Raw genomic sequence first — 11160 nt, forward strand, 5'->3', positions numbered from 1 at the left:
AGTCCAACTTTATATGTCCTGCATCACACAGACTAGCAGGCCTTGCTAAGTTAAAGAGAGAATCATGACTTTGGGGACTTCTGATTAGAATACCTCAGATGAGGCAGTGGTCTGACATTGTCCAGCTTGGATGCAAGGATGGGGCCAGGAGGGGAGCAGGGCATGCCACAGAGGGGCTACCACAGTGGGAGCCAGAAGTGACCGGGAGTCAAGTCTTAGGCCTGAAAGTGGCGAAGGAGTCCTGGCTGATGGTGACATTGTGGACCACATCTGGCCCAAAAGGTATCTTACTTGCTATCCTCAGCCTAAGTGCCAGGAATTCCAGCCTCTGCCCCACAGGCCACCTAGTAACAGTTAGTAGTGGGAGGAGGGAATTTTCTGTCTTCATGTCATTGTCCAGTCTTGACATTAATTTGGAACAGACAGCTAGAAAGATGAGAAAAACAGAATTTTTCATGATTTTTTCATGACTTCCCTGTGGGCTGGCTTGTCCTTACCTTTACTTGGCATTTCAGAACCCAACGCTGATGTTTACCAGAAGGCCAATCAGGACTTTAGGTTCTGTCCTTCCATCACATTATACCATCCACCCTTCTCCAACCACTTTTTACAGCTATTTGGTTGGCAACTTTTCCCTTTTCTAGAGCAGGTAGATTTAGGCAGATCTGCCCTGCCTCAGCATCACCTTTGTGGTGTGCTTAAATGCTGACCCTGATTGTGACGTTTCCTCTGATGAGGTCCTCAGGGAGGCCTGGCTCATTCTCTTAGGAGGAAGGCCATGCATTAGGAACCCCTCTCTGCCACATTCCTTCATCTTTCCTGGGTTTGACCATATCTCTACCTGTCTTTCCAAGTTCCCATTTCTTGCAAATCCTCAACCAAGCGTACCAACAGATGCCACAAATTGATCATGTTCAAAACCAAACTCATCTGCCCAACTACTAAATCTTCTTACATTTTCCTGTCTTAGTGAATGGCACTACCATCCACTCCTGACTCCAGACCAGGTTTGATTCTTTATCATGCCCTTTCGTTGTACCTGGCTTCCCTGGTGGCTCAGATGGTAAAGCGTCTGCCTGCAATGCGGGAGACCTGGGTTCGATTCCCTGGGTCGGGAAGATCCCCTGGAGAAGAAAATGGCAACCCACTCCAGTACTCTTGCCTGGAAAATCCCATGGATGGAGGAGCCTACTGCTAAGTCACTTCAGTCGTGTCCGACTCTGTGCAACCCCATAGACAGCAGCCCACCAGGCTCCCCTGTCCCTGGGATTCTCCAGGCAAGAACACTGGAGTGGGTTGCCATTTCCTTCTCCAATGCATGAAAGTGAAAAGTGAAAATGAAGTCGCTCAGTCGTGTCTGACTCTTAGCAACCCCATGGACTGCAGCCTACCAGGCTCCTCCACCCTTGGGATTTTCCAGGCAAGAGTACTGGAGTGGGGTGCCATTGCCTTCTCCGAGTAGGCTACAGTCTATAGGGTCCCAAAGAGTCAGACATTACTGAGCGACTTCTCTTTTCATTGTACCTTGCATAAATTATGTTTTATATATTTGCTTATCCCATAGTTTCCCCTGCTGGACTGTAATTTTCTTCAGAGTTAGAACCATGTTTGCCTTCTTATCGTTGTATCCAGTGCCTGGCACATGAGTCCTCCATCAGTATTTGTTGGATAAATTAAGAAATCTACCAAGGAATTTCCTGGTGGTCCAAGGGTTAGGACTCTGTACTTTCACTGCTGAGGGCCCAGGTTCAATACCCAGTCAGGGAACTAAGATTCCGTAAGCCACAAAAAAGAAATCTACCTAGCCACTCAAGCTAGAAACCTCAGCATCAATGTAGATTCCTTCCTCTTATCATCCACATCTTATCTGCCAGCAGGACTTGTCTATGCTACCTTGGAAATATTTCTCAAATCTGCCCTATTAGTACCATACCCAGCATTAAGGACCTGATCATCTCACATCTAGACTATGGTAATAGCTTGATGGGTTTCTCTGTCTCATTTCTTTTCCTCCTTCTGATTTATCCTATATGTAGCTCAGTCGTGTCTGACACTTTGTGATTCCATGGACTGTAGCCATGGAATTCTCCAGTTAAGAATACTGGAGTGGGTTGCTGTTCCCTTCCAGGGGATCTTCCCGACCCAGGGATTGACCCAGGCTCCCGCATTGCAGGCAGATTCTTCACCTGCTGAGCCACCAGTGTGTGTTATGTAGCTATGAGAGTCTTTAAAATTTATAAATCTGACTGAGCCTTTGACTACATCACTCTTATACCTAAAAACTAATTTTTTTTTTTTTGGCCTCCTGTCCTCTAAATAAGAAAACCCAAACTCCCTGTATTGCCACAAACTACCCCTAATCTACTTATCCCGCCTCATATCCTGCCATTGTCCCCTGTATAGCCTTAAGCTTGTCGTTGTTCAGTTGCTTAGTCGTGTCTGACTCTTTGCAACAACATGGACTGCAGCACACCAGGCTTCCTTGTCCTTCACCGTCTCCTGGAGCTTGCTCAAACTCATGTCTATTGAGTTGGTGATGCCATCCAACCATGTCATCCTCTGTTGACCCCTCTCACCCTGCCTTCCATCTTTGCCAGCATCAGGGTCTTTTCTAATGAGTCAGCTCTTCACATCAGGTGGCCGAAGTATTGAAGCTTCAGCTTCAGCACCAGTCTTTCCAATGAATATTCAGGGTTGATTTCCTTTAGGACTGACTGGTTTGATCTCCTTGCTATCCAAGGGACTTGCAGGAGTCTTCTCCAGCACCACAGTTTGAAGGCATCAACTCTTTGGCGCTCAACCTTTTTTATTGTCCAGCTTTCACATCTGTACATGATTACTGGAAAAACCATAGCTTTGACTAGATAGACCTCTGTTGGAAAAGTAATGTCTCTGCTCTTTAATATGCTGTCTAGGTTGGTCATAGCTTTTCTTCCAAGGAGCAAGCGTCTTTTAATGTCATGGCTACAGTCACCATCTGCAGTGATTTTGGAGCCTAAGAAAATAAAGTCTGTCACTGTTTCCATTGTTTCCCCATCTATTTGCCGTGAAGTGATGGGACTGGATACCCTGATCTTAGTTTTCTGAATGTTGAGCTTTAAGCCAACTTTTTCACTCTCCTCTTTCACTTTCATCAAGAGGCTCTTCAGTTCTTCTTCACTTTCTGCCGTAAGGATGGTATCATCTGCATATCTGAGGTTATTGATATTTCTCCTGGCAATCTTGATTCCAGCTTGTGTTTAAATAAACACAGTCATCTCTCAGCTCCTAAATCTTTTTATGTCCCTCCATATTTCTTTTTATTTTCTTTTTGACTGTGTGTGCAGCATGTGGGGTCTTAGTTCCATGACCAGGGATCAAACTTGTGCACCCTGCAGTGGAAGTGTGGAGTCTTAACCACTGGACCACCAGGAAAGTCCTTTCCATATTTTCTTTTATCTTCTCTTCTCTAGCACCAAACAGAGCAGTCACAAAGAAGAATTTGAGGAGACTGGGTGAAGGTAGCTTTGGGATCTGTGTCCGAGGAAGTCACTGGGTTTCCAAAGAAATGGAGAAAAACTTTAAAATGTCATCTCTGCTCTAGCAGTAAGTCTTCCCTGTAACCTGTAAATCAGGACTCAAAGCTCTAGGCTTGGAGAGCTGGTGGCTGCAGACTGCTTTGGTGTCGAAGTTATCTCTCTGAATCCTTCCTGTATTGGGGGAACCTTTGTCTTGAGAGTGACTCTTTTTGCTCTTCAGTTCTCTTCGATGGGTTTTGGAGTGTGGCTCTTTTGGACATGGCATCCGCTGTAGAAAAGCAGAACAACCAAAGCCATCAGGAAGACGGATGGAATGGCCCCAACACCCAACATCTGGGTGGTGCCACACTGAAGCCTGATCATCTCCTATTTAACAAACAAGAGTTAGATGTGGTTGAGACTCATGTCATTCAGCTCTTCGTTATGCTGTTGGTTGTCATTGTGACTGTGCGCTGATTTGGGGAGAAATACAAGGGGGTGGGAGGCTACTTTGGCGCCTGGCATTTGCTTCTCACAGTCACGTGGTGTGCTTCACATTAGGCACGCCCTTAATCCCTAAGATGGTTCCATCCTAACTGGGGTGCTTTTCTCTGGCTTGTGTACAGATTACCCAGATGAGCCGCTGCTCGCCTTGCCATCCTCAAGTGGCTAAACAGTGTGAACTTTGCTTTGGATTCATAGTGAGTCTGAAAATTTGTCTTTGGTGACCTGACTGTGGGCAGCTGAATCTAATGGTTGCAAAATAAATACAAAATGCAAATAATAATGTCTGTGTCTGTACTTTATGACTTTGACCTCAGCTTCTTTGATGTTTTACTGTCAGCCTGCGGCGGGCTGCTGGGAGTCTTGACTTCACGTGCTAACTTTTGGGGTGTTGGGGTTAGAATGAACATCAGAATTTTTCCTCCTCTAAGTATTGAACAGTGCTTACCAGGACTTTGCTAGTGGTCCAGTGGCTAGGACTCCACGCTCTCAGTGCAGGGGGCCCGGGTTCGATAATACCTGGTCAAGGAACTAGATCCCACATGCCTCAACTTAGGGTGCGCGTGCTGCAACTGAAGATCTCATGTGCTGTGCCTAAGGCTTGGTGCAGCCAAGTAAATAGATATTAAAAAAGAAAAGAACATGTTTACCTATTACCTATTTTGACATACACATTTTGGAAAATTCTTTTAGAGCCCTCTGAGCGCCTCTTCTGGGTGGCATTGCTTCCTGTCTAGAGTTCATGAAAGGGAGAAACCAGTGACACCTCAAAGACACTTTTTTTATACTTTGTGTTCAAAATGCATACCACACACACCTGATTTCTGCCGGGTCAGGACTGCTGGCTGCCCTCTGTCTCTGTTGTCTTCTTCGGCACCGGAGTCCCCTGTGTATTTGTTTGTTGCGTCATGTGTCTGCAAGACAACTGCAAAGACGCATTTAGAGTTAAAAGGCTGAAGATGCAGGGTATCTCCTTGGATTGCAAGGAGCTCAAACCAGTCAATCCTAAAGGAAATCAACCCTGAATATTCACTGGAAGGACTGATACTGAAGCTGAAGCTCCAGTACTTTGGCCACCTGATATGAAGAGCCGACTCACTGGAAAAGACCCTGATGCTGGGAAAGATTGAAGGCAGGAGGAAAAGGGAGTGACAGAGGATGAGATGGTTGGATGGCATCACCGACTCGATGGGCATGAGTTTGGGCAAACTCTGGGAGATGGTGAAGGACAGGGAAGCCTGTTGTGCTGCAGTCCATGGAGTAGCTAAGAGTTGCATATCACTTAGCGACTGAACAACAACACAGAGATAAAGAAAGCTGTGCACAAATTCAGGCTAATTTAGCTGATTAAGGTCACTTTGGCAAACCTCCTATCAAATGCTGAATGTCACCCCCATTACCTTATTCAACAAATATACATATATTATACACCTACTGTGTGCTGATCACCTTTCTATGTACTGGGGCAGTGAACAAAACAGACAAGGTCCCTGATCTTGTGGATCTGACAGTCCAGTGATCCTTGCTCAGGGGTCACCAGCCTCAGCCTCACCAAGGCAGCCATTCCTTCTGAACTGCTCATGCTGTGAGAAGGGCCTCTTCGGTTTTCACTGGTTGGTCCTAGCACTAACCCTGGGCTCTCAAATCAAGTCTAAGCTTCCTTCCCTTTGATAACTTCAGATGTTTGCAAGCTGCTATTCTGCGCCCCCTGACTTTTCTCCAGCTAAATATTTCTTTTGTCTTCAAGTACTCTTCAAAGAACCTGGCCATCATACTCTCCAGTCACCCTCTGAACTGGTGCCCTGGTTCACTCTTTCTTGAATACTTAACTTCTGCTGCCCAAGGCAGTGATTCTTACACATGTGGATCCTGTGAATTCCCCTGTACAAGCCATCTGTCATCTCTCCTTCCTTTCTCTCACCAAACGTGACAGGATTTTTCTCTTATTGAAGACCAGAAGCATATTGTAAAATAATATTTATATATATTATATATGTAGGTTTCTGTCCCAGTTCCTGACAAAAGCCCCTAAAGCTCTTGTGAAAAGGGGTACTAGGAGAATCTTCTGTCCTGATGTTTGGTCTTTGGTACCAGTTCCTGACAGAGAGCCCCTGAGACCCTTGTTTCTTGAGCTATAGAAGTATCTGACAGAACTCCTAAATCTCTTGGAATTTCCTGGGTAGTAGAGCATTTTTGGTTCTAACTAGGAGACTTGGGGGCCCCTGGATGGGGCTGATCACAAGAAAGTAAGCCATGATCAGAAGCCTGGAGCTTTCATCCCTAACCCCCGTTCTCCATAGAGAGGAGAGGGACAAGAAACACAGTTACTAATCAATCATTGACTATCAATTCATGTCAATCTTCATCTATAAAAATACCCAAAGAACTAGGTGTGGAGAGTTTCTGGTTTGGTGAATACATCCATGTGCTGGGAGGGTGGTGTGCCCCCAAATCCAGGTGGACACAAGCTTCTGCTCCTGGGACCCTTCTAGACCTCACCCTATGTGTCTCTTTATCTGGCCGTTCATTTGCATCCTTTAAAATGTCCTTTGTGCATTAGCCAACAGTAGTAAGTGAACTGTTTTCTTGGGTTCTGTGAGCAAATTATCAAACCAAAAGAGGGGATTGTGGGAACCTCCAATTTGTAAGCTGAATCAGGCAGAAGTCATTGGTGTAGAGTCCTATTCCAAGGCCACAGGTTTGTGAGGCCTTGCATCAAGGCCTAAGAAGGGGAGCCTAGAACCAAGGTCACCTCTGAAATTGACTGAGCTCCTTCATAACTGTTGCCAAAGTTGATGTCCCCTGATCATCACCAGCAAGTTTCCTGACCTAATGTGTGTGTATAGTCACTCTGTCATGTCCAACTCTGCAACCCCATGGACTGTAGCCCACCAGCCTTCTCTGTCCTTGGAATTTTCCAGGCAAGAATACTGGAGTGGGTTGCTATTTCCTGCTCCAGGGAATCTTCCCGACCCAGGGATCAAACCTGAGTCTCGTGTCTCCTGCGTTGGCAAGTGGATTCTTTACCATCGTGCCACCTGGGAAGCTCCATATTATTAAAAAATGTCCAGCCTAGTACTCACTCTATAGCACCCTAACCAATCACCTAATGCCAACCTTCCAGCAGGAATTTTCTTTGTCTTGAGGCTAAAAAAATTGGCTACTAACCCACAAAAAGCGTTGGCTGTCCCTTGAGCCAGCCTGGTGTTCTAACAGTGTCTGGTCAACTTTCCCTGGTCTCAGGAGGTTGGCCCTCTGTGCTTGCAGTGCCCACATCATCTCTGCTGTTTGTTCTTAATAAACTCACTCTCTGCTGAAATGCTCTGTGTCTGGGAATTCTTCTCCAATCTGCCTTCAGACTGCCATGACAGTGGGTAACCTGGGGACCCACTGCTTGCAATTAGCATTAAGACCCTTAACCTGTAGGTCTGCACTAACTCCAGGCAGTTAATATAAAAATTGTTTAATATGGGAAACCCACATATATGGTCACAGAAGTATGGTAAGTGTTCAAGTAAAGAAAAACAGTGAGTTTTTTTCCAGGCACATATAAATATCCAATTTTGATGGGCAAATTAGTTACTACTAAGTATTTTTAAGTATGAATTTTTAAGTATACATTTTTCCAAAAATATATTTAGAGATTCATTATACAGTGGTCAGAATTTAATTTTTAAGTAAGGATTTTAGACATAACCAGCATCATAAATTAGCACCATCATCTCATGAAAGAGAGGACATTATAATATCAAAGGATCTGGAAGGGCATAATCTCAGTACTAAAAACTTGAATAAATTTCCTTTATGAAAAACCGACTGCTACTTATTCTTTCTCACCTACCAAGTACCAGTGAAAACTTCATGAACCAACCAGTATCACCCTTTAGGAAGCCACTGCCCTTGGGAGCCCCATGTAGCCCTGCAGAACTGCATTCAGCTGTAAAAGAACCCAGAAAAACAGTGGCTTAAACAAATTAGCAGTTTTATTTTTCTCATGTAAATAGAAGTTTGGAAACAGTCTCAGGTTAACATGGCTGCTCCATGAGGCCATCAGGGACTCTGCCTTCTATTTTCTTTCTTTTGTTCAGCAGGCTTTAGCATGAATTTGTCATCATCTGATCCCAATATGCCTGCTTCCTTTTCTAGCAAAGTGGAGGAAGTGAGGAGTCCAGCTCTAAGCTTAAAACCTATGTGTCGTATTTCAGACCCAGCCATAGGCAATTATTAATTCATAGCATTACCCACAGCTTCATGGGAAGGTACAGAGCCTGTGCACTGCACCCTCTGAGGGGATCTGCAATCAAGGGCTCTGGCCTCACTCTACCATCACCCCAGCCTTAGCCCAGGCTTCTTATGGGGGGCAGGGGGACCTAGCCATGGCCTCTCTTAGGTGCCTCTGCAGAGACCAACTTACTGGCTGTGGGGTGGTGGGGGGAGGGAAGGGGGCAAGTGTGTGGCCTTGAAATGTTTCCTCCACTCTAAATGTGTAGTACTAAAAAAAAAAAAATGTGTAGTACTTTTCCACTCTCAGCCCTTCTCTGCTCCCTTCTCCCCGCCTCTGGGTATGCAAAAAGGCAGGAGCCTTTTGTTTAGGGATCCTTCAGCAGTGAGACAATCCTGATTATCTGTACTAATCCATCTGACTCTTGCCTGGTACTGTACCAGGGAGAAAAATGGAACATTTGGGGAGCCAGCACTTTCTCCTGTTTAGTCTCTTGCTTAGACTGTCACAATAAATGAGTCAATCATTGACCGTTAGTTTCATTTTTACTACTTTACACAGATACTTGGCACCTCAGCTCTTTGCAGCTCAGCTCAGCTTTTGACAGGTGAAAAGAAGGGAAAGGGCAAAAGGGGTTGGTTGGCCAGTTGAGTTGACCTGACTTTTGGTGAGCTTTCTCCAAAGCCCCACTGCTGTCTTATGCTTGTATCTTATTGGTCAGAACTGGATTACATGGTCATCTCTAGCTGCAAGGGAGGCTGAGAGGTGCTTCTTAGCTGGGCACACTGCCACCCTAAGTGAAACCAGAATGAGTTTAGATTGATAACTATTACATCTCAGAATCTTCTACTTTTAGAAAAGATCATGGATGGTGGTTTGACATTGTCTGTCTGATTTCACTGGTTGGCATCATGTAAAGAGTTGAGAGAAAAGAATTCTGGGAAGATGGCAGTGGTATTTTTAAAGTCTCCCTGAATTCCCTCATTAAAAACAAAGCAAAACAAACAAAAAATAGAGCAACTGGGATAGCAAAACCAAAAACTTTTATGGACATCTGTAACAAAACTGGGAAACAAGATAGCACCACAAACCCCAAAATTCGTGTAGGTGGAAACTGCTGTTGGCTCAAACAGTTGCATGATATCAGCATTTTTGTGGAGAGAAGGAGGGAACCAAGAGTGTCTGAGAAATCTGAAAATCAGAGAACCCCAAAATAGTCAACAGGTACTCCCTGGAAAGTACAAAGGGCCAATAGGATACCAGCAGCTGGAACTGAGGGAGAGAGGGGTTACACAACGCAGTTCGCGGCTGACGAGAAGAAGGGGTCCAAAGTAAGGACTGAAGAAGCTGGAGTAGCTCAGGTGCTGTGGACCCTCAAAACCAGCCAAAGTGTCTTTCCAGGATACCAGACTAGAAACTTCAGGGACCAGGCTACAAATAGGGTGAAAGTGAAGTCGCTCAGTTGTGTCCGACTCTTTGCGACCCCGTGGACGGTAGCCTACCAGGCTCCACGGTCCATGGGGTTTTCCAGGCAAGAATACTGGAGTGGGCTGCCATTTCCTTCTCCAGGGGTAGGCCAGGGATATCTGGGACAAAGGAAAGGGAAGGGCCAAATGAGTGGGGGAGGGGAACAGAGCCAGAAGGTCTTAGAAAGTATGAAGCCATTCATTTGAACACTTAATGGAAACATAGACAAGGAGGCTGTAGAGCCTTGAATGTAGCAAAGCTATCCTAACTCACTCCTCCCTGCTAAATGTGCAGGAAAATTAATTTCATATAAAAAAGGAACAGAGAGACTGCAGTCAAATCTCATAAGAAAACATGAGAACATGTTTTATGCTCATGAGAACATGGGGCAGAAAAACATCCTTAATGAAATGAAAGCATTCCAGAAAGACATGCCCACAAAACCAGATAAAAATTGTAATTTCAAAATGAGCAAAGGTAAATTAAGGAAATAGTACAAGATATGAAAGACAAGCACAAGTCAGAAATAGAAAGCAAAAATTAGGTATTCAAACTCAGGAAAGAATTATAAATAAAAGGGAAAACTCATTTCACAAGTGAAGACTGAACTATAAGGAATATAAGACTAACATAGATTTTGCACAACAGATAATGCCTTAAGGGAGTAAAACTTGGAAAGAAGAAAAAAGTTTAAATTGCAGCATGAATAAGAGAAATCTGAGAATTCAGAGTCGCAAAAAGTCGCAAAGGTCGCAGAGTCGGACATGACTGAGCGATTGAACTAAACTGAACTGAGAATTCAAGAGAAAATGACAAATAGAGAATATAGGCAGACTTACTATCTAAATTTGTAGTATATTTGTCCATGTAGGGAAAAGAATAACAGGACAATGGAGGAGAAAAAATACATTTAAAAAAAGCTGTATAAAAAACACTTCCCTAAAAACAAAAAGACTCAAGACTGTGAGGGCATGCCTTGTGCCTGGGGAAATCAACCCAGATCAACACCGAGACATAGTAAATTAGTGGGTTTTTTTAAAGAAAAAATACTTGGGGCATCCAGGCTAAAAGACAGATTCACTTATAAGGGAAAGAAAATCAGGTTGTGATCAGACTTGACAACAGTGCTTTATGTCAGGAGACTATGGAGTAACAATATGTTTAAGATACCTGAAGAAAGGAAGGGTGACCTAAGGATTTTGCATTCAGCCAAACTGACTTTCAGGTGTGACGGCCAAAGACAAAACGTTATCAGCATGGAAGAACACAGGGATGATTCTCTTCACCTTGCTGAGGCATCTTCTAGGGAACATACTTCAGACAACCAGACTAGTGAGACATTGACATAACAGGAGGTGAGCACTAAATATATATTTACTTGTATAACTAATGATAAGTGATGGTTATAAGGGAGAGAATATAGTTTTTAATGCTTATGTGTCTTTAATATACAGTAAAACTAACAAAATA

General features: G+C 44.2%; 1 protein-coding gene across 5 annotated transcripts in view; it reads left to right on the top strand.

The window, feature by feature from the left end:
* Positions 1 to 4284, top strand: part of YIPF1 (Yip1 domain family member 1) — a 44278-nt gene extending 39994 nt beyond the window's left edge. For 3 of the 5 annotated variants that reach the window (XM_070786509.1, XM_070786505.1, XM_070786508.1), the window contains exon 10: positions 3453 to 4284. The gene's annotated coding sequence lies outside the window, so the exon portion shown is untranslated. The remainder of the gene's footprint in view (positions 1 to 3452) is intronic. The other 2 variants (XM_019957432.2, XM_019957433.2) reach the window with 2 other exon arrangements.
* The last annotated feature ends 6876 nt before the right edge of the window (positions 4285 to 11160 follow it).

This window comes from Bos indicus, chromosome 3 (assembly GCF_029378745.1).
Source record: "Bos indicus isolate NIAB-ARS_2022 breed Sahiwal x Tharparkar chromosome 3, NIAB-ARS_B.indTharparkar_mat_pri_1.0, whole genome shotgun sequence".
Classification (NCBI taxonomy): domain Eukaryota; kingdom Metazoa; phylum Chordata; class Mammalia; order Artiodactyla; family Bovidae; genus Bos; species Bos indicus.